The sequence below is a fragment of the Haemaphysalis longicornis genome, unplaced genomic scaffold (assembly GCF_048455015.1).
Source record: "Haemaphysalis longicornis isolate Haplotype H1 unplaced genomic scaffold, Haemaphysalis longicornis Haplotype H1 scaffold_11, whole genome shotgun sequence".
In the NCBI taxonomy this organism is placed as follows: Eukaryota; Metazoa; Arthropoda; class Arachnida; order Ixodida; family Ixodidae; genus Haemaphysalis; species Haemaphysalis longicornis.
This window is the reverse complement of record NW_027526214.1, coordinates 27742378-27768266: the sequence shown is the minus strand read 5'-3', so window position 1 is coordinate 27768266 and position 25889 is coordinate 27742378.

Here is a 25889-nt window from a genome sequence, read left to right as displayed (position 1 = left end):
TAACGTGAACAGCCCAGAATAATCTTCTTGGATCTACTATGTTCTCGATGTGATTCGACGTTTCGAGAACCACACGCGCGAAAGATAAAAATCCTGCAGTGCGGACGCTGGAGCATTCGATTCTGCGACGCTCTCTGAGGCAAGTCACTTTGTTGACCGCTGCTTCGCCGCCTCTGTATTATTTTAAGTTTTTAGGGGAGCACAAGTTAGCTCCAATAAACTTGTTTCTCCTGCAAGACAAGTGCGTCGACCTTGGCTTCGTGACCATATGAGCTCCTTTTTCAAGTTGAAGAAACATAATGTAGCACCTTTTTAGCTTTCTATAATACGCAGGAATTGAGTGCCAATTTTTGCAAATATTGCGGAAATTGCGAAATATATTTTTAAATGAAGTCCAAACGTTGGCCTTTTTTGCAGATTTTAATTTTTTGTCGCACTTATGAAGCGGTGTTTTGGTAAATTTTCTTTCTAGAGCATTGAGCACAGTATCAGGTGTTCAGGTAGCCCCTTGATAACACGTTTAAAAACTAGACAGCTTAGCCTTCAAGGCGATGTGTATAAAGAATTTTTTACAAGTGCCACTTTTGAACAAAATAGCTCTCGCATCGAAGACAGAGTGAGAAATATTGAGGTTTGAGAAATATTTTTTTAAAAAATATATTATATTGCAAATTCAATTTTCGAGAATCTAGCATAAAAGTTTGCAAATAATTTTTAAAAAAATCATGAAAATTTGCAAGACTTTTTCCTCAGTTTTACAGGTCCCCAAAGTTGCCACACCTAGCAATGGGAAAAAAAGCCCTGTCCGATCACGTTATAGATTTTTTTTAAATCAACGATGGCGTTTTTTACTTGGCAGCTGCGGCAGCAACTGGGCCACACATCTGAAGCTGTTTGTTCGACACTTGCAGATAACGGGATTTCTGGCCGTCGTCAGCTCCGTGATCGGCCATCCTGACGGCCCCCCAAGTGCACGTCATCGTCCATATCAGCCGTTTCTGCTGGCCACCGCCAGGGGTTAACGGGCTAAAAGAGACGCGGCATCCCGGCTCCGTCACTTGGCAGCTGCGGCAGCAACTGGGCCACACATCTGAAGCTGTTTGTTCGACACTTGCAGGTTGGAGGCAAAGCTATTGTGTTTTTCTTTTACGTTTGCTTTTGTTGCTGCTGCTGCTGCCACTGTGTTCGTGCTATGAGTACCGACGTGGTCCAGTTATTGAGAGAATGCAGACATGACATAGAAAGGGAGTTCAGAAAAGAGTACAGGGAACTAAAAAGTAGCATGGACTTCTTCAACAAGTCGTTTGAAGAAATGAAGGCAGCAATTAAGGTGGCCGAGGCTGAAAACGCTGAAATCAAGGCCCAAAATGTCGCTCTCACCGCGGAGTGCTCCGCGCTTCGCACTGAAGTGCTCGAAAATGAGCATAAGATTGTGAAGCTGGAGCAGTACTCTAGATGCAAAAACATCGAGATCAAAGGTGTGCCATCCATTGAAGGAGAAAGCCTCCCTGCCCTCCTGCATAAGGTGGGATCAGTCTTAGGCGAGCCGATCGTAGAAAACGATATAGATGCCTGCCACCGCGTACCAACGAAAGACGACACAGTCAGCAACATAGTGGTTCAGTTCCGAAGTAGGTCCAAGCGAGATATCGTCCTCGAGAAAGCAAGGAAAACGCGGGTTTCGACAACTGATCTTGATTTTACGCACCCTTCTCCAGTGTTTTTGAATGAGCACCTTTGTCCCGACCTGAAAAGGCTGCTGGGTATGAGTGTGTCTAAAAAGAAGGAAAAGGGCTGGCGCTACGTTTGGACCAAAAGTGGCAAAATCTTTGCAGGAAAAACCAAATCCTCGCGCACCTTGAAGGTGACATGCGTCAGCGACTTCGAAAAAATGGAATGATTGTAATCATTTCATCTAAAACTACGGCTCGTCATGGCAGCCGCTTATCTGGCGCCACGTGAAGTGGGCCGTTTACATGCGCAGAATCAAAACACGATGTCCTTTATTCGTATTAACGCACAATCGGCAAGAAATAAAGAGGATGAAATTCTTGCACTGCTTGGCACCTTTGCTTTCGAGCATGACATTATTATGATAACTGAAACGTGGTACGAAACCGATCTCGATGTACTGAGGCCTCCAGGTTACACAACCTATTTCATCAATCGGTCTTCTAAAAGGGGGGGCGGTGTACTGTTAAAGGCAAAAAACAACTCGCGTTGCCACTTGGTTGCGTCGCATTCTTATATCACTTGCGATTACGAAGTGCTTACTGTAAAATCGAGGGACACTCTCTTTTGCGTTTTGTACCGACCACCGGGAAGCAATGTGTAAATTTTCTGTCTTTTTTCGATAGCTACTTAAGTTGGGTGAACAAAAATCGTTTCAAACTAATCTTAGGGGGAGACTTGAATATCGATTTCCTCAAGATTGCTAATACGCAACGAGACCTCCACATCTGTTTTGCATCGAATGGATTTGTTAATACTATTCAAGCGCCTACACGCATCCAAAACAGCTCTTTGACCTTACTTGATGTTTTTATCACCAATATTCACGAATGTATTTCTTTTTCTGGTGTTCTTAACGTGCATATTAGTGATCATCTCCCTATTGTTCTTCTGCTATCTACCCCTCCTTCCTTACATAAAGTGCCAGATGGTCGCGTGATTACTCGTGACATAAGCAGCTCTAACTTAAACAGGTTTCGTGACGCGATATCTCTAGTCGAGTGGTCAGATATCATGCGCACCACGGACCCTGATACAGCTTACGATTGTTTCCATGAAAAGTTTAAAATGGTATACTATACTTGCTTCCCGTACAAATCTTTCAACTGCGTACGCAGAGGCCAGAAACTGTGGATTACAAAAAAGTGTTTGAAGGAAATCCGCATAAAAAATAAATTGTACAAGAAATTTATTCAAACCAAAGACAACGAAAAATTCAAACAGTTCAAAGCGCAAAGAAACAAACTTAATAACCTCCTGCGTTACGAAAAAAGACGATACATGCACAATTTATTCAGTAGTGGTGTAATGAAAAGATCAGATATTGCTTGGAAAAACATTAACTCTGTTTTGAATCGTAATACAAATATTCATGACACGATACACGAGGTTATTCGGGACAACGAAATCTTATCAAATCAAAAGCTAGGAAACGCCTTTAACGATTACTTCATGTCAGTATGCAAGAGTGCTCACAACCCCAATTATGTAAACTTCATGAATGAAAGCACCTGTGATTCAGCCTTCTTGGCCCCCGTCACTTTAAATGAAATTGTGAGCGCTTTTCTTTCTTTGAAAAATAGTGGTTGCCCTGACGTAGATGGCTTAGAAATCCGGCCGATTAAGTATGTTCTAGACCTTGTTTCACCGGTGTTGGAGCATGTCTTTAACCTTCTTTTTACTGCCGGTACTTTTCCTAAAAAACATCAAATGGCTAAAGTTATCGTTTTACACAAGGGAGGCGACAAAAACGAATTCACAAATTATAGGCCGATCGCGATACTTCCTATATTTTCAAAAGGCCTAGAGAAGCTTATACACACTCGCATTATTTCATTCCTTGATAGGCACAAAATAATAACCACTGCACAATTTGGATTTGTTAAAGGCCTTTCCACTGAGACTGCCCTTCCAGCGCAAAAAGAGGCGATTCTTAACTCCTTTGAGCAACAGTTATACACATTAGGAATATTCATCGATTACTCAAAGGCGTTTGACTGTATTGATCATGTCACTTTGCTAAAAAAGCTCAGCCACTACGGCTTCCGTGGTACCTTTTTACAGTTACTAACCTCCTACCTTAGCAATCGCCAGCAGAATGTACTAATTAATAATCATAGTTCCTATTTCAAGCCTGTTTCTGCAGGAGTACCGCGAGGAAGCATCTTAGGACCCCGGTTATTTTGCATATATAATAATGATCTGGCCAATATTGATAGCTCTGCTAATTTTATAATGTATGATGATGACGCGACCATGCTTCTTAGCGCAAAAATCCAAAGTGATGTGTTTCGTATGTCCAATGAGCTGCTTGATAAACTGTCACGCTGGAGCCGAGTAAATTCATTGACAATCAATGCAAATAAAACTAAAGCAGTTCTGTTTAAACCAAGAAACCGTACAGTTCACTGGCAGCACACGCTAAAACTAGGTAATTCTGAAATTGAAATTGTACCTACGGTGAAATGTCTTGGAGTAGTGTTTGAGCAACACATGTCGTGGAATGCTCATGCTGACCTTGTGTTATCGAAACTTTCTCGCATTACAGTGTTCTTTCTAAACTTAGGTTTTGTTTGCCCAAAAGTGTGAAGCTTGTGCTATATCGGGCCATGTTTTTATCGCATTTGCAGTATTGTCACTTGGTATGGGGCACCACAACTCAGGCGAATATTGCTAAACTTTCCAAAGTACAAAAAAAGCAGTTCGCATCATTATGAACGCAGCATACTATAGTCACACAGCCTCCTTTTTTGAAGATATGAAGTTATTACCCGTGACCCATTTTTATAAATCCTCACTTCTCAAACGCTACCAAACGAATGTAAAAAGAAATAACAACGTACTATGCAGTATTTCCAAACTTCAGCCTAAAATGTACCCGTGAAATATTCGCCGAGTTGACCGCTGGCCAATACCGAAGAACCGAACGAATTACGGTGAACAAATGCTACGGTATCAGTTGCCATTTCATTTGAACAATGTATCATGTATATAATCCTGTTCATGTATCATCCGTTTTATGTATGTGAATTTTATGATGTACCGTGTGTGTGAATTTTATGATGTGCTGAATGTGTGAATTTTATGAAGTACCATGACTGCTAATCAACCAGGTGTTGTAAATTTTATGCCTGTTCTGGTTTCATCTGCTTTGTATAGGGGCCGTGGACCCTGTCAAGCCTTTTCTGAGGCTTTTTGTTCACGGTCCTCAGCACTTTGTGTTGGAAAAAACTGATTTGATTTGATTTGATAATAATTCCAGTTATATGTTTAAGGTACAATATTTTACACAATAATAAAGTTTCTTCTCAAGCAAAAAGGTCATTGCACCACTTTGGCTGTCGTTATCTTAACACACCCGCTTATAAAAGTACCATTAGACGTGGATTCTACGTTATCCTTCGTGTGATTTAAATGGTTTTTTCGCAGTTCTAGCAAGGTTGAATATATGTCATTTCGACCCCAAAGATACGTCTCCTCGGCGTCTGCAATGTCAATTGCTTCCGTCTCCGGGATATCTGCACGAAGTAACCTGGTTTGCTGGGATTCTTGAACACAAAATTTTCAAGTCTATCATCTATACTGATTCTTTGAGTGTTGTTCTGGCACTATCATTCCACAAGGCCAGAAAAAAACACATATAGTTAATCTTTTTTTCACACAAATATGTCTGTCTATGCACGAAAGCAAGAACTTGTCTTGTGCTTTGCACCAGGTCATGCTGGGATCGCTGGCAATGAGTTGGCAGGTGAGAGGTCCGCTGCTTGTGCCATCAGAAACTGTCTTGACTCAACAACAGAACCCGTCACTGAACTCAAGCCCCGCATAAAACATCACTTGCTTAAAAATTCGCAAATACACTACACTGAACCGAAAGGCAACAAGCTAGATTTATTACAGCCATACTTGGGACAATACCCAACTGAATCACAAAACAGACACACCGAGGTGACCTTAGCAACATTACGGACGGGTCACACATTCCATCTGCAAAGGGCACCCCCGGAGATTGGATGCATCAAAACTTTCAATTAAAGGAAAAACAGAACAAAGAAACGGCGATTTGAAGTGCGCGCCAGGAACGCACCAATAAAACGCCGCACCGAAACACCGAGGCATCTTGGTAAGATACGGCAGCGTACTGGTCCGCCAATTAGAGAAAGCCGTGCAGGCGTCCAGTGGCATGAAAACCATATGGGGCCATGAAAAGGCAAGGGGCCAATGAAAGAGCGCCGCGTTCAAACCCAACCTGGATAAAAGCCGGGCACTTAAGCAGTAGCAGGGGCAAAATAGCAGGAGGCGGAAGGAGCACGTGAGGTTCAAAGAAGGAGCCAGGGGGACGTGGACAGGCCACCGAATATGCCTACAAAGCTGGGCGAGATCGGGCCGACTTCTCATCGGCTGTGGCATCCTAGGCGCACCACGAACCCGGATCTTCGTGGCTCCAGCGGCTTAGGTTCACGATCCGTCGACATGGCCCGGACTGGCCTGCTTAGGCTATATTCGTGCGGAGACCTACCAGGGACCTCCAGCGGCAGCGGCTACCAAGGCGTTGCCACAGAGGAAAAGTTAGGACACGCGCAGCCCACACCGTCGAAGGAACGAGCGCGCGCAATGTGTGCTGGCATCGAAGCAAGGTCGAAGCAAGGCAAAGACGACTACCCTCAAATCGTGGCCACGCAACGGGTGCGACACGTCAGCGCCGACGACAGCGGGGTAGACCAGTCCATTGGAGACATTGTAGCAGGCCACAAGCAAGGAGTTATGGTGAGAAAAACATTAACTAGGACTTGTTGTGTGGAGTGATTATGTAATATGTGTGTATAACTTTATCGTAGATACTTTGGGCTTTGCTTTGAATTGTATTTAGGTATAATTAGTTTGAGGTTTCATTGTTATCGGGTGTGTTAAATTGATTTTTTAGTGGTTGGCGGTCGGGGTTTTTCAAGTGTGCATTATATGGGTATTTTGGTTAATACGTCAAAGGATTTCCGGTGTCCATCTCTCTGAGCTAGTCCAAGCAACCTCACAATCGCTCACGTGATAACACCTATGTAACACACTTCTACTGCTCCCAGCATACAAACACCTGTGTCCAGCTGGTGTGGAGAGAGCCAATCTGCAATCCACATACTCATTCAACGGAAGGCACGTGAAACAACAGGCTACGAACACTTCCAAAACTATACAGGCACTATATTCTAGAACACCTATCATATTTTTTAAGGCACGAGCCCATATATTCAACCAAACGCAAGTTTTTACTGTCTCACCGACATTAAATTTCTTCATCTTTTTTGTCATCATGCATCAGGACAAGCTCTCACTTTAAAACAGCGAACTTCTTGTTTGATTTTACAAATATATAATGAAATAGTTTCGTAGTTAATCACTCCAATGAACAATCCCTTGGCGCTCTTTGGCCTCAGTCGGTCGTTGGCCACAAAAATTGAAAGATCATCAGTTAAAGTACCACAACGATTCTACACGAGGTTAGATGTCAGCAACGTTACACTAGAAAGAAACTACCAAGAATACCAGTTGAACTTGCGATGTCGCACTCGTAACTAAAGAGGAAGTTGGAAAGGCTGTCAAAGACTTAATAATTATAGAAGCCTAAGGTAGCAATGACGTCACATTATATCTATTGTCAGAGGGAGAAGATTTTTTAGGAATGCCTGAATGCGTAAAAAATATCCACAGTTGTAAAACGACAACAATATACTGGTTCACAAGAAGGGACATCCCACCGACATCAAAAATTAAGGACCAATTAGCCTACTCTCAGTTTTTTTACAAGCTCATTCGCGAAGGTATAGTTAGTCGCATAGACCCGCCGTGGTGGCTCAGTGGCTAAGGTGTTGCGGTGCTGAGCATGAGGTCGCGGGTTCGATTCCCGGCCGCGGCGGGCGCTTTCCTGATGGAGGCGGAAAGCAAAAACGCCCGTGTGTACGAGATTTCGGCGCACGATAAAGATCCACAGGTGGTCAAAATTATTCTGGAGCCCTCCACTACGGCGCGCCTCATCGCCTGCATTGCGTCGGCGCGTAAAACCCCACAATCAATCAATCAATACTTAGTCGCATACGTGACATCCTAGATTCCCATCAACCAGGAGAGCAGGCTGGGTTTAAGAAAGTAAACAAAACCATGGATGTCATCGACGTCATCAACCATTTGATGCAAACATTTGCAGAGTATATTAAGCACCTGTACGGGGTTTTTTGGGCATTAAAAACGTTTGATTATATACTCACAAAAGCCGTTTTCAGAAGACTCGAAGACCATCGAACACCGGAAATCTACCCAAAACTTCTTGAATACATTTCATGAATGCACAGGCAGGATATCCTTGCAAAAGCAAAGCGATAAATTTGTGTGCCGAAATAGAGAAAGACGTGAAGATACCACCTTTTCAAAACTATTATTAGCAAGTCTCGATAGGCTATTACAAAGCCCAATAGTGAAAGATATAATTACGAATAAATGCGGAACACCTATGCAATTTTAGTTTTGTGCACAAAATATTCCTGCTGAGTAAGACTGCAGAACAGATGCAAACAACGATTGGGGAGCTACAATGAGAAACCACGGTCGTGGGAATAAAAATATTACAAATAAAGTTTACGAATTAGGAATAAGTATGCCAAGAAGTTGTTTTTCTGATTAGAGAAAGAAATTTTAGAAATAGCAGAATAAAACTTCCTTGGACCATCGTTTGTGCTGACCCCAACGAGAAGAGAGAAATCTGGCGCAGAATAGGTATGGGCTAGAGAGCACTCCTCAAGGACTCCGAGATGGTAAAAAGTAAGCTACCTTTGTCCCTAAAAAAAAACTCGACATCCAGTCCGTTCCACCGGGGATCGCATACAGAGCTGGAACTCGGCGCCTGACTAAACAACAAAAGAGCATACTTAGGTCTGTTTAATGGGCCATCGGAAGAGAACTGTTCGAAATAACACTCAGGCACTACAAACGAGCGACCTGTTTCAGAAAAAATACTAGATTTGATAATCCCAAAATTAGAAAAGGAAATGCAGTTGGGTTGGTCTTCTAGTGAGAAAAACCGGTAACCGGTGGAGAGATTGGGTTACCTAATCAGTACCAAAAGACTAATATATACCAAAAGGAAAAAAAAACAACTCGATAGAGGGGTAAAATACGGAATTTCGAGAGTAAGATATGGACTCGAGTAGCTCAGGAGTGAAACGATTCGAGGTTGATGGTCCAGCCATTCACCCTACAGTGGGCCTAAGTAGGCTGATAATGTTGCTGATGATCATCAAGATCATAGTAATTCAGGTGTAGAACCTTTGTACTGGGAAGTACGAAGTCACAGAAGCAGAATGAAGAAAATTTGGGCAGGCACTCAAATGGAGCTTCGCACAGTACAGCCTGACAATGAAGAAAATTTGCAGCTTGGAAAAACGCCAAATAAACACTCTAATCTGTCGAACACATAGGACAGGCATCAACCACCCGTTTTTTACGATGTCTGAATAGGTCTGATCATTGCTCTTATAAATACATCTGAAAGATTCAGAAAGGCTGCAATCTGCGTGCAAAATGAGCATCTGAAAAAAACTAACGACCTGTCACTCTATGAATTATAAGCAGACCACACAAAACACTGCTGGAAACCATGAGGAATACTTCAGTAGCTGACTTGATAGACGCAAGTAGAGCCACACGGCGTTCTAACGTTGCGGCTGTCGTAGCGGCTTAGCCCAGAGGATTCGTATGCCAAGCACTTTATATAATCATGGCATTCTAAACTCGTAAACCGCCCGCGCTTGTCATACGTTTTCCTGTTGTTCACCGAAAAAAAAGTGCAGGTACATTTTAGGCGAAATATACGTCATTGCCCCACGGCGCTCCCGTTCTTTAGTTAAGAACGATCGTTCGGTGGGTGTATAGGATAGTAAGCGAAAAAAGTGGCAGGGTCCCGACCGAACATCTGGGAGGGAAAGCAAGCACAAAAAGAATAAAACTCTTACTGGCGAAGTTTCAGGTGGGTGGCCACGCGAGCACTGCGAAAACTGGACATTTTAATTGCATTTGGCAGTAGCAGTGAGTGGCGCTAGAGGCAATTATTGCGAATTACCGCTATACTCTTCTGAAAGCTTTCACAGTCCTTGGATCGGTTTCTTTTTTTGCGAAAGCCGTATCCTTACCACAAAAAACCGATTCAACCATACGCAAGCTCAGTCTACAAGCTCGACTCTAATTCCTGGTAGGAATGTTCAAAAAGCATAAAACTTTGCACACATTGACTGCAGACGTTTTTATGTACGCCGACAACAATTTTATTAGTTGACTACCATGGCAATTACTAAGGCTTTATTACCCTCCTGCAAAACGGAGCGTAAAAAAGCGGGAATCGGAGCATCACTATTGTATATCGTACTTGCAGAACTATGAACTGCAACTTTACCATCATTTTGTACGCTCACAAAACGGTTATTGTTTGGGTTTCAACGCAGTAATAAACGCATGGAAAAGATTCTGACACTGTGACATGGGTCTCGTGGCTAACGATGTAGCCCAACAAGATCCACGCAAACTTGCGTACCGTGCTTCCCGCCGAGCAAGACTGCCACATGTTCATCAAACAAATTGAAGAGCATGTAATCATCCGACATTTAGGAAAACCGTTCCCTCTGCTACACAGGGATCTAAACACCGAAGATCGCTATATGCACCGAGTACAAAACCAACCCATAAAGGCACATGTCTAGGTACACGAATATGTTCTGTAGAAATCGTTACCCATTATTATAACTATAATATAATATATACGTGGAAACATCTGTTTCCGGTTTCGCAAACTAGTCATATCCCAGTATACGCTCAGGGGTGAATAATTTGAAACACAACATATTGCATTATGCACATGGCACCCGGCCCTAATCAGCTTGTGACTGTAAAGTCAACATGAGCTAACTCTTTAAATTGATACTTCGGCACCACCTCTTAGTGCATTATCTGTTTCCCACAATGTTCAATGCTCCTTTATCTTGCTGAACAAGTCTTGTTCCCTTCTTTCTCTGTGGGAGTCTTCTGAGTTCTTCCCCCTCCTAACGTAAGATCTTTTTTCTACTTCAAGAACGCCATTCTACCAACAAGATTGCGCTCTGTACACTCTACACTTCAGGTTTAGGTTGCACGGGCGTGTTCCGCTCCACAGGCATCGCCTGTTTTCTTCAGAAGAGTCCTTGGACACTCCGGAATTGCGAGAACAAGTTGGCTCAGCAACTCGTCCAAGATACATTTTACCAGACACCATTTATCTTTTCTAAAGCATCGTCTTTGTACGGCGGAAGGCTTTCCCTGCCCAATACAATCGAAGGAAGCCATCACCAGCTCCGCCTGAACTAACGCCTGTACCACATTGTCCTCCTTCCCTTACTCTGCCATAAGTTTGTTCTGACGGCAGATCTAAATAAACATCCAGTATATTCGCTCCTCTATATTTTTTATTCCTATCGATATTTGCTCTACTGTCCCAACTGCCCGTCTGTCTATGTAATTTTTATTCTTGCCTTTTTTTACTGCTCGCGTCATGCCTATCACGCTCCTATTACTCTTCATTAGCATTGTGCACCGCCCTGGACTGGCATGAATCTGAAAGCAATGATCACTGGTTGAACAGTGTTGAACAGTGTCAAGAAAAGGACTGTCATCATTGTCGTCTAGTGGAAAGAGAATGTAAAAATAGGCGGAAAGCATCTGAGAATCTTACGGGCTGTGCAGTAACATTGCTGTCAACTTGGACAGAAGTGTGCGAACGTCTCTAAAAATTAGGCTTCCCGATGGCCTATGCTCCAGGACGTTCAGTCTGCGGCTGCCCAAGTGACCCCTGAAGAGCAAGTTTACCCTTACAGAAGAAGGAATAAACCACATAACTGTTGGGAAAACTTCAATGAAGCATTCATGTGGTATTAGCCATCAGCCAAGCTCATATGCATGGGAAAGCCCTAAAGGCAGCTCGACCAGCCGAACATCGTCGGGGAGACTTCACCTAGCCATGGCTAAATTTTTTTATCTGAGGGGTGTTGACAAGACTTCCTGTGGAGAGACGGGTAAGAGTATTCGTGGGATATGTAGAGGAAGATGAAGACCGCTCGCTGGAAGGAGCAGCAAGAATGGGTACGCTGGGACAATTGCTGTGGAGTGTTTAGGGTAGGTAAACGTACTTGTGTTTCTAGTGATGTGCCTGCTGGGTTTATAGTAGTGCGTATCATTGGAGAAGTGCGTTAGAGTGTAGCAATAGTCATGGTTGATTTCGGCGTATCTTAGGGCGAGAGTGAAACTGTCTGTTTAGCCGTTTTTGGCTGCTTGTGGAGCTTGTCAGTTCTCCGGAGATGCTGTGTACCATCTAGTGGCCCCTCATTGCATACATGCTGGAGTTTAAACTTTCTAAATCTGTCGCTTTCGGTGTGGCAGAGTAGCAAAGTCTGTACCCGCCCCCCTCTCACAAAACGTCCCATCATAGAAGGGGATGAGCATGCGAGAGGCCGGTTTGTTATCTTTACCGGACATTGTAGCCTGGGTATGCCAGAAAGCATGGCGGGTCAGCGTTCGTTTCGCTTGAACTTTTCTTTGGGTGTTGCAAAAGGCAAAGACAGCATTTCTTGGGAGGGCCGCTCAATATCTACAATATTCATTTATGAGCCGCACCGGGCTGAGAAATGCTACAAGCACAGAGGCAAAAACAGTCAAAGTATCAATAAAACATGGTGGATATATTGTTCGGGAGCTTTATTTGGTCTGGGTGCGTTCGTCGAGGCTCCCATGGGTTCATGTGTACGACTGGTTGGTGCTCTTCTCTGGTGTTTCATGTTTACATTCATTCCTAGGTGTAGTGTAAATTTTATGTTTGAAAGGAATAACCCACACCCAAGTTCGCACTAGGAGTATCCCCCGAAAGCGGATGTCTTCCGTCATAAGCCAAGCGTTCCGATTATGTGTGATCTGGCTTCCAAGTCCTTCATGAAAAATCAACACCGCATGAATAAACTGGCGATATTAACGGTATGTTGTCTTTACAGAACGAGTGCTAGTATAGCAAGGGCTGGCTTCATCCACTAGCTTTCCAAGTCATTGTAGGTACCACTGCGCCCACAATTCTTTAGGATTCCGTTGCACTGTTCTTCTGTTATCCGTCAAAAAGTATCCCTACTCGCGGAAAGACAGGCGCCACAGCCTGATACTCGGTGCAGTTCCTTGCCAGAGATCAACGTAGTGAACTTGCGAGTGTAAATTGGTTCAAAAGAGATATGCCGGTTCATGAGGCATTAGCAACAGCTTCACGTTGCTGTTAATTTGCTTTTATCCTCGCCCGCTTGATGTTTTGTTGAATAAATTTTAGGTCGAACCGGTATTCAAATTTATTGCCGTAATTACCCGATGATCGGCCAATACTGTGTAATATAAATTATCACCATTGTTTTCAGCCCCGACGGGTAAGTATTTAAAATTTCCGTCTTAAGTGTAGTATACCTGTACAGATTGTCATCCTGAAGAACTTCTAATAGCGCACTCGTAATCATTGTGCGTGAAAATGTTTTGGGGAAATAAACACTATCATTTTTGTACCTCCAATTCCTTCCGCACAATTTACGTATAAATAACAACAATTTATACGCAATAAAAAAAATATATAGTTTCGTAGTTTATGTTGGCCTATGGGTAGGAAGTTACGACTGTTAAACTACATAAACGCAATTTGGAAAATCGATTTGATGTAAACAGAAAATAAATAAAAAATTCCTAATTTCGAATGCAGCCAGAATTATTTACGGAAACTGTCGTTTATTACTTCATTAAAAGTACTAAGTTTATACATACCCACTCTGGTTTTATTTAGTGTCACCTTTTCGGCCAAATTATTTGAAGCAGATGGCTTCGAACGTATGTAGGATGGGTATGTCGCCTCCGTCCTTGTGTATATGAAATACTTTAGCACATTTAAGTTTTATGCTTGTAGAAAGGCATATCTGAAAGCATTAGAGAATTGAGCCTTAATATCTCTGAACGCAGTCATGTATGACAAACTTTGATCCTGCTGATTCTACCGTTTCCTGCTTCCGGATTTTGTCGCTAATAGGCCGAGGATGTCTCTGGAGAAAGCTTCTGCATAATGTATTTAAAAAGTTCAGCCAGCCCGGCGTGCTTATTGTAAGCAATATGCACAGTTTTGTTTAAGATTTTTTTTGGGGGGATGAAAATTTCCCGAAAAGTCGTTGGGCGAAACATACCGTGTGCTGAATTGTGGGCTAGCTTAACATCGAATTCTTGCTGGACCCTTAAACAAAGATTGCCTATCCTTTCTCTATTCCGAGTGTATATCCCAACGAAGCTCCAGAGTGTGGGAGTACGTTTGAAACGTATGTTTCACATTAGAGGAAAACGTTTTTTGGAAGAGATCTTCGCCGCTAGTACTAAAAGCTGTTTTGGGGTATCGGAAGCACAGGCGGACGTAATTTTGAGTCATTTAAGTGTGTTGAGCGCTTTGCGTGGGGAGCTACACGTGCGCGGGACACCTTGGGAGTTCTCCACAGTTATTCAACTACCTACTAGACAAAGCTCTGTCACAGCTATCATGGCCCCATTCCTGCACCGGCCGCTTAGACAAAACGAAACTTCGCGTTTGGCTCACAGAAGATTAAGTGTGTACGAACGAAACAGTGGTATACTGATTATTCTCAGCCAGCCTACTAAAAAAGCCTTCTTTGTGTCCCGTCTGCCACCGGTAAGCTCAGTGTCTAACTAGACGCGGCTCTATGCAAAAATGAAAGTCGTGTTTGCGCGTGGATAAAGACGAATATTCCGAGCTAAGCTTCATTTCTTGTTAGTGGCAGCGATTCAGGCTTTCACCTTGTGAATACGTGGTCATTATGGCCAGCAGGTTCTTATTCCACTGAAGTGACGGTATTCTTATGGAAGACCAAGCACTGAAACCTACCGACCTAAATATGTAATATATAATATACTATTTACAGAGCGCCCGCGGCCTAGGAACGAAAGCGCAGCAACACGGCGTGGTGGAGCTGCACATGTATTTTACTGACGCAGAAAAAAATAAATTTACGATGCGTACTTTCCGAGAATCAGATTGAACCCCAGTATTACTGAAGATATGCCCAAACATTCCTAGTGCATTCCAATGACAATAAACTTGACAAATTAAGGAGAATGCCGGCCAGACGAAAACTCCCAAGGATATTCAGCAAAGGTGAGGATGAGCCTCAAGCTGCCCAATAAAAACAATTCCATTGTTCAGAAAGCAGAGGCAATTTCGTCGATTTTATACACAACAAATATAGTCATCCTTTACAATTTTGCTGCCACATTACAAACAACCAAACGGTGTGGCCCTAAATATTTACTAACCAGCTGGCAAAAAAAAGTTTTTATAGGTTATCGACCTGCCTGGATATTTCCCAATCCCAAAATTATAGGTCCGCGGTGGTTAAAAGGCGGTTATTTCACAATCTCCAGGGTATTGTGAATATTTTAAATACTCTTTGGGTGCTGATATTCAAGATAGACGTAAAAAGAGAGGTCCTCATTTTTCCAAGACCACTGATGATGCCCATCGGGCAGACCGGTGATACCAATGCGCAATATCCTTACTCCACATTTTATCGTATTCGTTTCGACTGCGTGCCCGTCCCGAATGGTTAATGCGACATGTACATTGGTGAACAGATGTCGTATCGACCATGTTGATTGTATTGGTGACAGTAGAAGCCCTGCCAAAGGTTTATTTTTCTATGAGGAAAATGCCGTTGTAGTAATCACACAGCAGTACAGCTGCTGAAGGTGGGCATCAGGAAGATAAGGCAATCATATTGACCCCAAATCTGGTATAGTTGGCGGCAGTCTTGCTTGCCGTGTGTTGCCCCATCGCAAAGCTAGTGGCCTTACCAGAAAGTTTGTAGTTGTCCACGGGAAGAGTGGGGCCAGTGACATTCCCAGATAACTGCGTTTGGCAGAAAAACCAAAGATTAGAGAGGGAACACCATTTTGAATCGTCGTAAACTTCATGACAGTGAGAGGAATTACTTTGTTGCAAAAGAGAAGGCTGTCGGGGACAAGCTAATTGAGATATTCGCTGTTTGGGAGAAGTGGACATTACAGCATTGGGACATAGATGAAGCGTCGGTTGTCCAAAGAATACGTTTGAAAAAGAACTGGTCATAAGCACTGGCATCAAGCTGAGAAGCCCGTATTGAGCTGTGTGTTAGCACGGTATGGTCATTAGGGAAATGAAGACAAGCATTAAAAAAAAACTATATTTTTACGGAAATAATGTACGATACAGGTATATACGCTCAAGCAATGTCAAAGCCACAGGTACCCATTCCAGCAATACTGGGAGAATTTTATGGCCGACAATTACATTCTGGTGGTACCAGGAGTTGCATATTTTGTTGGATGGTGCGAAAGTTTTAAGTCATAACGAAGAAGCATAGTATGTGGTGTGGAAGACTTTGTCTACGTGTGTGGTGCTCAAATTGCGTGTCAATTTGACCACCACATACACATAACACATACGCGTTACTATCGCCTCGGCAGTAATGCGATGTCCTTTCCGGTTATTCCACTGCATAATATTTCTGAAAGGAGGATAAGAAATGGTGGCAGAGAAGTATGCTGGTGCTCTGGTGAACGCACCTGGCGACGTTGAAATGCTATAGCACCTAGACACGTTGAGTTGTGCGTTTTCGCTGGAAGTAGCTTCTCCTGACCCGTGACCAACAGTTCAGTCCAGTCGCTGGAGTAGTTGTTCTCAGAGGACCCTTTTGCAGAGACAACGTCTAACTTTTCTGGCAGTTCAGATTGATGTAAGGATATATATACAGTTGTAACGTGCACACGTAATTGGATATTCTAGTCTAAATGAGGATACACGTCCTTACAGTTTGGAACTTTGTAGTGTAGACCTAGGTCAGTCAGTAAAAGTAGCACCAATTCTTCGAAAACTTAAAGGCGTCCCAAAGCACAAGTTATATATGTGCTTTCATTCCTTGCGGTTTCATTCCTTCCAACGATTTCTATTAGTAAGATGGTTGGGAGGTTCCGATTATTAGTGAACTTAGGAACCCGAACTGTGAGCATTGTTTCAATTTAGGTGCATAATATTTTTATGAGGCTCTATATATAGTCACCCATTCAAGTGTCAGCAGTAGACGATGATCCAGACCAACATTTTTGCTATTTACTGTACTAGCGCACCGAAGTTAAGTGTGGATAACTACTGTACACTCACGGAACTAATACTGTGGAAGTTTACTGTAACTCAGTGCGGACCACTTCAACTAAACGAAAGATAAATACAATACTCATCTTACCAAACAAGTCTGTTCGTCATTACGGGAGCCTTAAGTTTTGTTCTCCGCACGGCACACCTTGTGCATTCAAGGTGTCGTTACCGGCCACACCGCGAAACCCGAGCCCCCAAAATCACCTTAGAACAGCCGTGGCGATGTGTAATACAGGTGGAGGGTAAGGTACCATAAACGGTGTTCGTCGATGTCATGGTCAAGCTTCCGCGGATGGGCATCTTCTGGGTTTACCAGCAGGGACTTTCGGGAAATCTCTAGCTACCACGGTAATAATCTTGGATAAAGAACCCCTTTTGTGTGTTTTTTCCTTTACATTTAGGTTATTTGAAAACCCCATTTAAACATAATCTCAATTCTGAAAAGGCTCTGGACTGAAAGATAATTTCTAATCCTTCCAGCAACCACTCTTTTGAAACCTGAAACCTATTTTTTTGTTTTGGTTACACAATTTCTCGACAACACAAACCTGTTTCTTCGCAGTCCGTACTCCTTGTTCCTGAATTTTTCAAGGCCTACTAGCCGAGCCATTTACAACTACCAGACTCAGAGCCGGTGAAATACTATTTAAATTCACAACCCTGCATTGAGCCACAAGGATCCTCAACCAACCCGCAAGGCAGATCTGGACAATGCGGTCACAATTTACCGCATCTTAGTGAAGTGTGCTAAATGAAACTGATGGTGACCTTCTAGAAGGCCCGGATGATGTAGCCGTAACATTCCTGAACATTATCACTATTCACAAAGACAATATCGACCTATCAACGAAATGCATCACCTTGACATTTATTCCATCTAAATATTTTGCACGTGTCAATGCTGCTTTCATTAGGTATGCAATTTGTCCCTACATATCAAACCCGCGCTGCTGCTTCAAGTACAATCATAACGGTCACGGTACAAATTTGTCGCGGCAAAACCACCTGTGCAAAATGCACCGCACTGATTCACCCCACCGACAACTTTAACTCAACAATTTTTTTTGTACGATCTACGAGTTACAACCGGCATAATTTCGGACCAGAGAGAAATACAAAATCACACAAGAAAGTAATCACAATTAAAATGAAGAATAACGTCTCCTTAGGTGCACATAAGACGTTTCCCTCTTTCCTTCGTGCGAGGTCTGCCAATGAAGTTCGTCGGGGCGTGAAGTGGCATCCGGCCTGGGCAGCGAATCAGGACAGTGAGACCTATCTGGTTGCACCCCAACAAAGGTTGGATCTGGTATCCCAACTAACCACCACACTGCATGGTAACCCCACATCGGTGAGCTGGCAACCTGGACTAATGGGACCGCTACATTGGTCTTTGCTTCCTTCGAAAGCAGTACACTTGAGGCACCAGAGAAAAGTGGACGTGAATGCAACAGCAGCTGCTCCCACGCAGCCGCAACACCTGTGCCCCCAGTTGCGCTTCCGACGCTCCTGGTAAATGTAGCTGCAATGAACGGTGTCCGAACGGGGGCTAAGTCCAGGCGGTCTGGCTTGCCGGGAACCCCTAGAACATCCCACGGCAAAAAAAAGATCAGAGATTTCCTGTTGGCTTCACAGCGAAATCAACGGGCCCCTTCGTTGAGACCTTGAGAGAAGATAAAAACCCTCGGGGAATCACAGGCCCAAAATGCCTTACAAAAAACAATCGCACCATTTTATATCTGAACTATGGGAGAGAAAATATCGTTCAAAAAAACGGTAGAGGCTTTTTAAAAAAATTGATAATATGTATGAGATACTGCTAATACCTTCCTATCGCCATGCGTCGACAAATAACTCACTTTAATATATAAAGAAGACATCTTTCCTAATGTGTATTTGCTATCTTTAGGGGACATTGATATCTGCAGACACTCCTCGGATGATTTGACCCTTATCACTTAAAAATTACCAGCATGTGATACCACCACCTCAAATACTGTGCTATGAATAATAATGCTGAAGCTCTGAACAAATATTTATTTAATACAATAATAACGGTATGCTCTTTTTGCAATTTATTAGATTATTTCTTGCTAAGCTAGGTTATTGAGGCGCTCATAGTACAGCTTCTCGAACCTTTCATTCTTGCTGGTGACATCAGTGCACATAATAAACTTTGGGCTGTTCTCGCGTGGATGGCCGAGTTCACCTGATCGACGGGTGTCCAACACCCACGAGATAAGGCCTTTTCATAGGAAACAACAATTTTTGACACCTTTGCTTGGCTCAATGCTTCGGAATTTTTGCCAACCCTTGAGTGGGATATTTTCACTGACCCATATGGGAGTGACCACTACCGAACCACACTAGCATACATAGGTCCACCTCCCCATACAAAGTTTAACGAAGTAAGAACAAATTAGACGATATTCTGAAAGATATCTATATCGCACTACACATCCAAGACGCACTTTCACGTGGAGGTGACAGCAAAAGTCGTTACGGTGCACACCCTCGATGCCCGGAAAAATTTATTATACCGGCCTTCGCTGTCTCGGGCAACCGTATTAGCCTCTCGTCGAAGAAGCACTGTAGATATGCGCGACAGGCGCAGAACAAGGCATGTGGTATCCTGCGTCGGTACACACGTTGCAGAACCTGATATCCTTTAAACGGGGTGGAGCTATTGCACGCGGGAAGGCAACATGGGATAGTGGGCCCTACTTCCTGATTCCCATTACTCCTCATACACTGCCACACACATAGTCCGGACACAAATACGCGAACGTAACCAACGACACATATTCTGCCCGTGGATTGCACAGCAGGGGACACACTTCAAGAGTGATAACATCCTCAAACAACACATCCAAAACGTGTCCAGTTCTGTACTCTACGTAAACACTTTCAAAAACCGCCGAACGTCCTGTACAGTACTTATGCACGATAATCATTGATCGAACATTTCTTATGGCTCCCCCGTATGGCTCCCTGATGGTAGCTTTTAACACTTGTAAGCATTCAGCTCACGTGGCACACATACTACATCTGCTAGGATACGGCACTTGCACACAGACAGACTTGAAACACTTCTACACCTCTACAACAAAGTATGGCTTTTAGGCACATTTATAGAACATAAAGGGACGCCATATAAGTGGCTTTCTTGAGAATAGCAAGAATTGTTCTTATGGCGTAAGCTATCGTCCCTTGACCCCGAGAAGCTTGCTTGGAAACTCCTCGACATCATGATACACGGAAGTCTTGTGCACTTTTTGTAGCCCAATGATCTTTCATACAGCTGTCAGCCGTTGTAATCCTACGCAAAAGATTCCTTTATTCATAATCAATCCTACCTTACGGTAATTTTGGTGTTGAAAAGGCCTACGGTAAAAACTGGCGGTACGGCTTCCTTAGCGTTCTTAAGTCCTTTGGTGTCTACGGCAAAATTTTCAACACAATTGTAGTTTCATGTTCAATAGGACAAGTGTTCAATAAGGATCACACTTAACGAGGATACATGGGATGCCTTAAGGTTGAGTTTTCCGCTGCACGTTGTTAATAGTAAGACGAAATCCCTCTGAAAGACACTGTGACTCACCATTTTCTGTTACATGTCCATTGACGACAGGCAAATATCTTTTCAATTGTGTCACCGGTAAATTTGCATATGGCCCGTATTGAATGGTGTAATCAAACTTGCTGGATTGTCGTACGCAAATGGGTGTAGACGGAACCCAGAAATGAAGTACTGGCTTTATACTCCCCGCAAGTGCTGTAGTCGCACATGCCCAGAGATTAGTCTTAATTGTCTATTTATTCCTCTAAAAACGGAGGAAAAATTGTTAAGGGTCTTTTTTATACAAAACTTTAATTTATTCTTCCAATGAATCAGCTGAAAAAGATGCACGAAAACAATAACTATTCTAAATATTCTCTACCAGATATCCTATAGTGCAGACTAAAACTACTCCAGCGTGTCTATATTGAGTTGTTCGCGTCTCGGTTAAGCAACGGCATTAGGGTGTATGGGCCGCTAACAGAAACTGCCTTAAACAGGCGTAATCTACTGCTTCACTTAGGCCTTCACGTTGCCTCGGGTGCTTTCCGCACAAGCCCGGCCCACACTCTGTATGCTGATTGCAAAAATGGCACCTGGAACAACACGGAACGTACATAGAATCCTTTCTCTCAAAATCGAATAACCACCATTTTAAACCTGCACTTCAGAACACACCCTCTACCTAGTTTTTTTTAAATGGTCGATCTGTTTCGATCCCCTGCCACTGAGAGTGACAGAGGATAACGCTGGTCTTTCCATTGTGTTTTTGTACGTGTACACGTCGTATTTTGCTAATATTCAACCTCCATAAAAACTGCGACCTATTTTTTGTAACCTTTCATTCATGCAGTTTGATATGAACCGAGTTCTAAGAAGCATGGTTGCTGGTATTATTTACCATCGCAGTATAAATACCAAAGAAAAAAATTTACACTAATGTTCCCAAAGCTGCCAATGCTGTTTCTTACGCAGTACATGGACCTAATTTTATATATAACGTCAATATGAACTCGTGTAGCTGCATTCTGGAAGCAGAAGCTCCCGTAAATCACATCACGTGAATCTGCTGTGAACCACATTTTAAAACCTGTTTTTAAGTTTGTAGTATATGCAGACTTGTTAAATTTTTTTGTGCGCAACTGCACCAGAAATGCTATGTAAAAAGCCAACCATGATTTTTCATGGTATGATATTCTGGGAAAAACCTAAACTAATGTAATGTCGGGCTCCTTGCCACTGGGGTTTTGCTGGGAAGGTGGTGGCAGTAACCGGGCTGCAACTGCTTCTCTAATAACACAGTACAAAATACATCAGTACGCTTTACCAACCTCATGCCCCAGATTGAACAAAAAATTTGAAAAAGCTGGCAAGCAGACTGGAGTAAACAAACACGCAACAAGCTGCGAGTAACAAAGGCGCACCCTGGACCATACACCACCGATACATGCAACAGACACATTGCAGTCCTCTAGGCAAGCTTATGGATTGGCCACATCCACATGCGACATACTCCTACCACCTCACTGTCTCTCCAACACCATTGTGCAGCTGGTGGGGAAAACACCATTCCCTAATTCACAATCTAATACACTGGAAGGCACTAGTCTCAACGTGACATCAACACTTCTCACAACTCAAGAGACTGCATGTTCTATTCACCCTTCGTTTTCTTCTCTCATCATGTCATGACATCTTGTAATGGAGTTCCCAAGATCTGTTCGAAGATTACATTTTACAGAACATAACCTAACATCATAATTAGAAGCTGGCCCCATACACCGGTCATTTTTATGGCGTTTTAATAGATTTATTGGAATTTTTGTTGAAGGCTTAAGATCTTTGACTTTTTATCTGCGTTGACCAATAATTTATTGCTTTTTGCCCAAGTTGGCCTTGCGTCATAAACATCGTATACTCTTCATACTAATCGATTATTCTTCATCTACGCATTATTTTCCCAAGGTAAAAAAAAAAAGACATCCCCCTCGCGAGGGGCACGATCAAATGCACAGCATTTCCGAGGGGGTGCGCCGGCAAGTCGTATCTCTTGATTGCGGGACCCGTGTCGCCATCTTTTGGAGGCGCGGGACAACTTGTGGCGCTTTCGAAACAAACGAGAAATGAGTGAAGGATATAAGGCGCGTTCGGTGCGTCGAAATGTGTGTCGGTTTCGTGGCTCGGTCGGTAGGGCGCCGGGCACCTTGCGTTCCGCCCGCGGCGTCATGGGTTCGAAACCGGGCGCCGGAAACTGTTATTTTATTTCTTCCTGGCTGCGGACTACGACAAGGCGCGCATGCGGACTACGACAAGGCACGCCAACGCCGCGTGACATTGTGAGTTACTAAAATGCTATGCATTTAAAACCAAAATACATATCCAATTTGCGAATAGTCCGCTGCTTTAACGTTTCCTAATGAGAAAAAACAGCGTTAAAGACATCACAAAAGGGTAGACTAGACACTCCCAGCGCTGCGTGCCATTTGGTACACAATGCCTAACCAGAGAAACACCACTACAGAGAGGACGAAAGCGGAGACTAGACACACGCAGCGCTGCTGGAGTTACGTCTCATTTAAAGGTCATTACTTTTCTTTGTTACCAACAAAAGTATTTGTTATACATATGGCCTCACCCCAAGTATGGATATAAATACCCATAACACAGAAAGACTCACTGGAATGCTTTAATCATTGTTTAAATAGATACAGTTTATAGCGAATTTTGTTGTTTTTGAACAGCAAATTCTCATTTTCCAAGCAAAGAGTGAAGAGCAAAAAACATTGTGTTGATTAACATAAGTAATGCTATTGGAAGGGAGTGAAGAGCAAAAAACATTGTGTTGATTAACATAAGTAATGCTATTGGAAGGGAATAACATAGCTTTGACAAAAAAATAATAGCGTTGAACTTAAACGTACCATTTTATCGGCAAACGATTTATTCTGGTGCCCTGTTTCTGTTGTTGTTTCTCCCTTTCTTGTTTTTCACCTGTCCTCAGATTTGATAACGGAGCTTCTTTTTAGTACTTCCAAGCGTAACGAAATTCAATATTTGCGATTTGTTTACCTTTTTTTACAGAGGTACGTGAACTGTTCTCTCATTTGCATTGCTCAAAAATAGTTTGCTATAGTTTTGTTTCATTTCAAAGGTTACTGGCTTTTAAATATGTGCCCGTCTTACTACAAATACCATTAATGGGTTCATGGCGCCAGTAAAGCCGTTATGTCGGCTCATAGACCATTGAACCCTACAGATGAATTTCTGAAAAATAGACGGAATAATTTATTGTTCGACATTAGGATCCCCGCCGTGTGATGCAGTTGCGTTAGCTTGGGGGCTATGTCGCAAAGCTCGGTTCCTGAAAGCGCCGCATTCTTTTGGTAGCCACCGCACAGTTCTGCAGTCTTTGCAAACGAGAAGATGGAATACAGCACATGCAATGTTTTTACTTGCTTGTTCCACCTCTTCAGCTTTCAACATTGTCGGATCTAGATTCGAGCAGAAGCCAAAGATATTCTGGATGCATATGGCACGAGAAGACTCGAACGATGGCTGTGACTGTGATCCTAGATCGTGCTGGGTGTTAACCCAAAAAAAGTACACCTTCTTCCCTTGGGGAACACTGATGAGGATGCGAAGCATCGTGGCGGTTCCGTGTGATTCCATTGTGTAGCCGTTATGTTGAGTGATCTGGTTTTTACTAGCGCCAGAGGAACTTCCACGTCCGAAACCACACCGGTGGCAAAGGCACGCATGTGCTGTTGTGTTACGGTGATTAGGCGGTGGTTCTCGAGGCGCCGAAACTCGTCCATCATGTTCTTGTCGATGTTCTCTCTGTGGTAGAATCGGTAGTCTCCGTCAGCTATAGTGAGGTAAAGGTTTTGACATTGGTGCAACGGCTGAGAGCAATGTGGTGGTACACGCCCTAGTCTTCGCAGCTTTGTCTTCTCGTTCCTCTTCTTCTTCGGTGGTTTCCCTACGGGAAGATGATGACGGTGGTTCAACGCGAACCTATCTTGTGATGGATTCTTTGGTTGGTGAGTCCCTAGGGGCATCCTGCCACAATCAGTATCAGAGGCGCTGCGGACGGGGCTGGTTGAGCTGCAAGGCGGTTGGCGGTTCCCGCCGCCGCTTTCTCACGGAAAATTCAGCATCCCCCTCAAAAGTTTCCAGTTTGTCGATTCTGTTGACGTTCAGTTTCGCGTGCCTTTGTTGTATCAGTAGCTTCTTGACGTAGTTTGAATGAGTCAAGGACATAAGGCGCGTTCGTAGCACTTGCTCCTGTCCCGCATTTGTAGCGTAGTGGGAAGAGCACCGCCTACCTCCCGTTGCGGCCAGAGAGTCGTGGAATCGAAACATTGCGCCGCTAACTATTTCTTTTTTCATATTGTAGTATCGCGGAGCTGTGGGTGTAAGGAGGAGAGTTGCGCATGCGCAGTGAGCGTGTAGACGGCGCCGCCATCAATGCCGGAGGACCAGGCGAGCCTAAGAAATGCTCCGCATTTAAAAATTACGCCATCTTCTCTTGGGGAACACTGATGAGGAAGGGAAGCATAGTGGCGGTTCCGTCTGGTTCCATTGTGTTGCCGTTATGTGGAGTGATGTGGTTTTTACTAGCGCCACACGGAATTCCGCGTCCCGGTCCACACCGGTGGGAAAGGCACGCAAGTGCTGTTGTGTTATGGTGAGTAGGCGGTGGTTCTCGAGGCGCCGAAACTCGTCCATCATGTTCTTGTCGATGTTGTCTCTGTGGTAGAGTCGGTAGTCTCCGTCAGCTTTGCTGAGGTAAAGGTTGTTGACATTGGTGCACCGGCTGAGAGCAATGTACACGCCCTCCTCTTCGTAGCTTTGTCTTCTCGTTCTTCTTCTTCTTCGGTGGTTCCCCTACGGGAAGATGACGACGGTGGTTGAACGCGAACCTAACTCGTGATGGATTCGTTGGTTGGCCAATCCCTAGAGGCATCCTGCCACAATCGTCATCAGAGGCGCTGCGGACGGGTCTGGTTAGGCTGCAAGGCGCGTGGCGCTTCCAGCCACCACTTTCCCAGGGGAAATTCAGCATCCCCCTCTAAAGTTTTCGGTTCGTCGTTTCCGTTGACGTTCAGCTTCGCGTGCCTTCGTTGTATCAGTAGCTTCTTGGCGTAGTTTGAATGAGTCAAGGACATAAGGCGCGTTCGTAGCACTTTCTCCTGTCCCGGATATGTAGCGTAGTGTGAAGAGCACCGCGTACCTCCCGTTGCGGCTAGGTAGTCGTGGGATGGAAACCGGGCGCCGCTATTTCTTTTTTTTATAATGTAGTATCGCGGAGGTGTGGGTGTAAGGAGG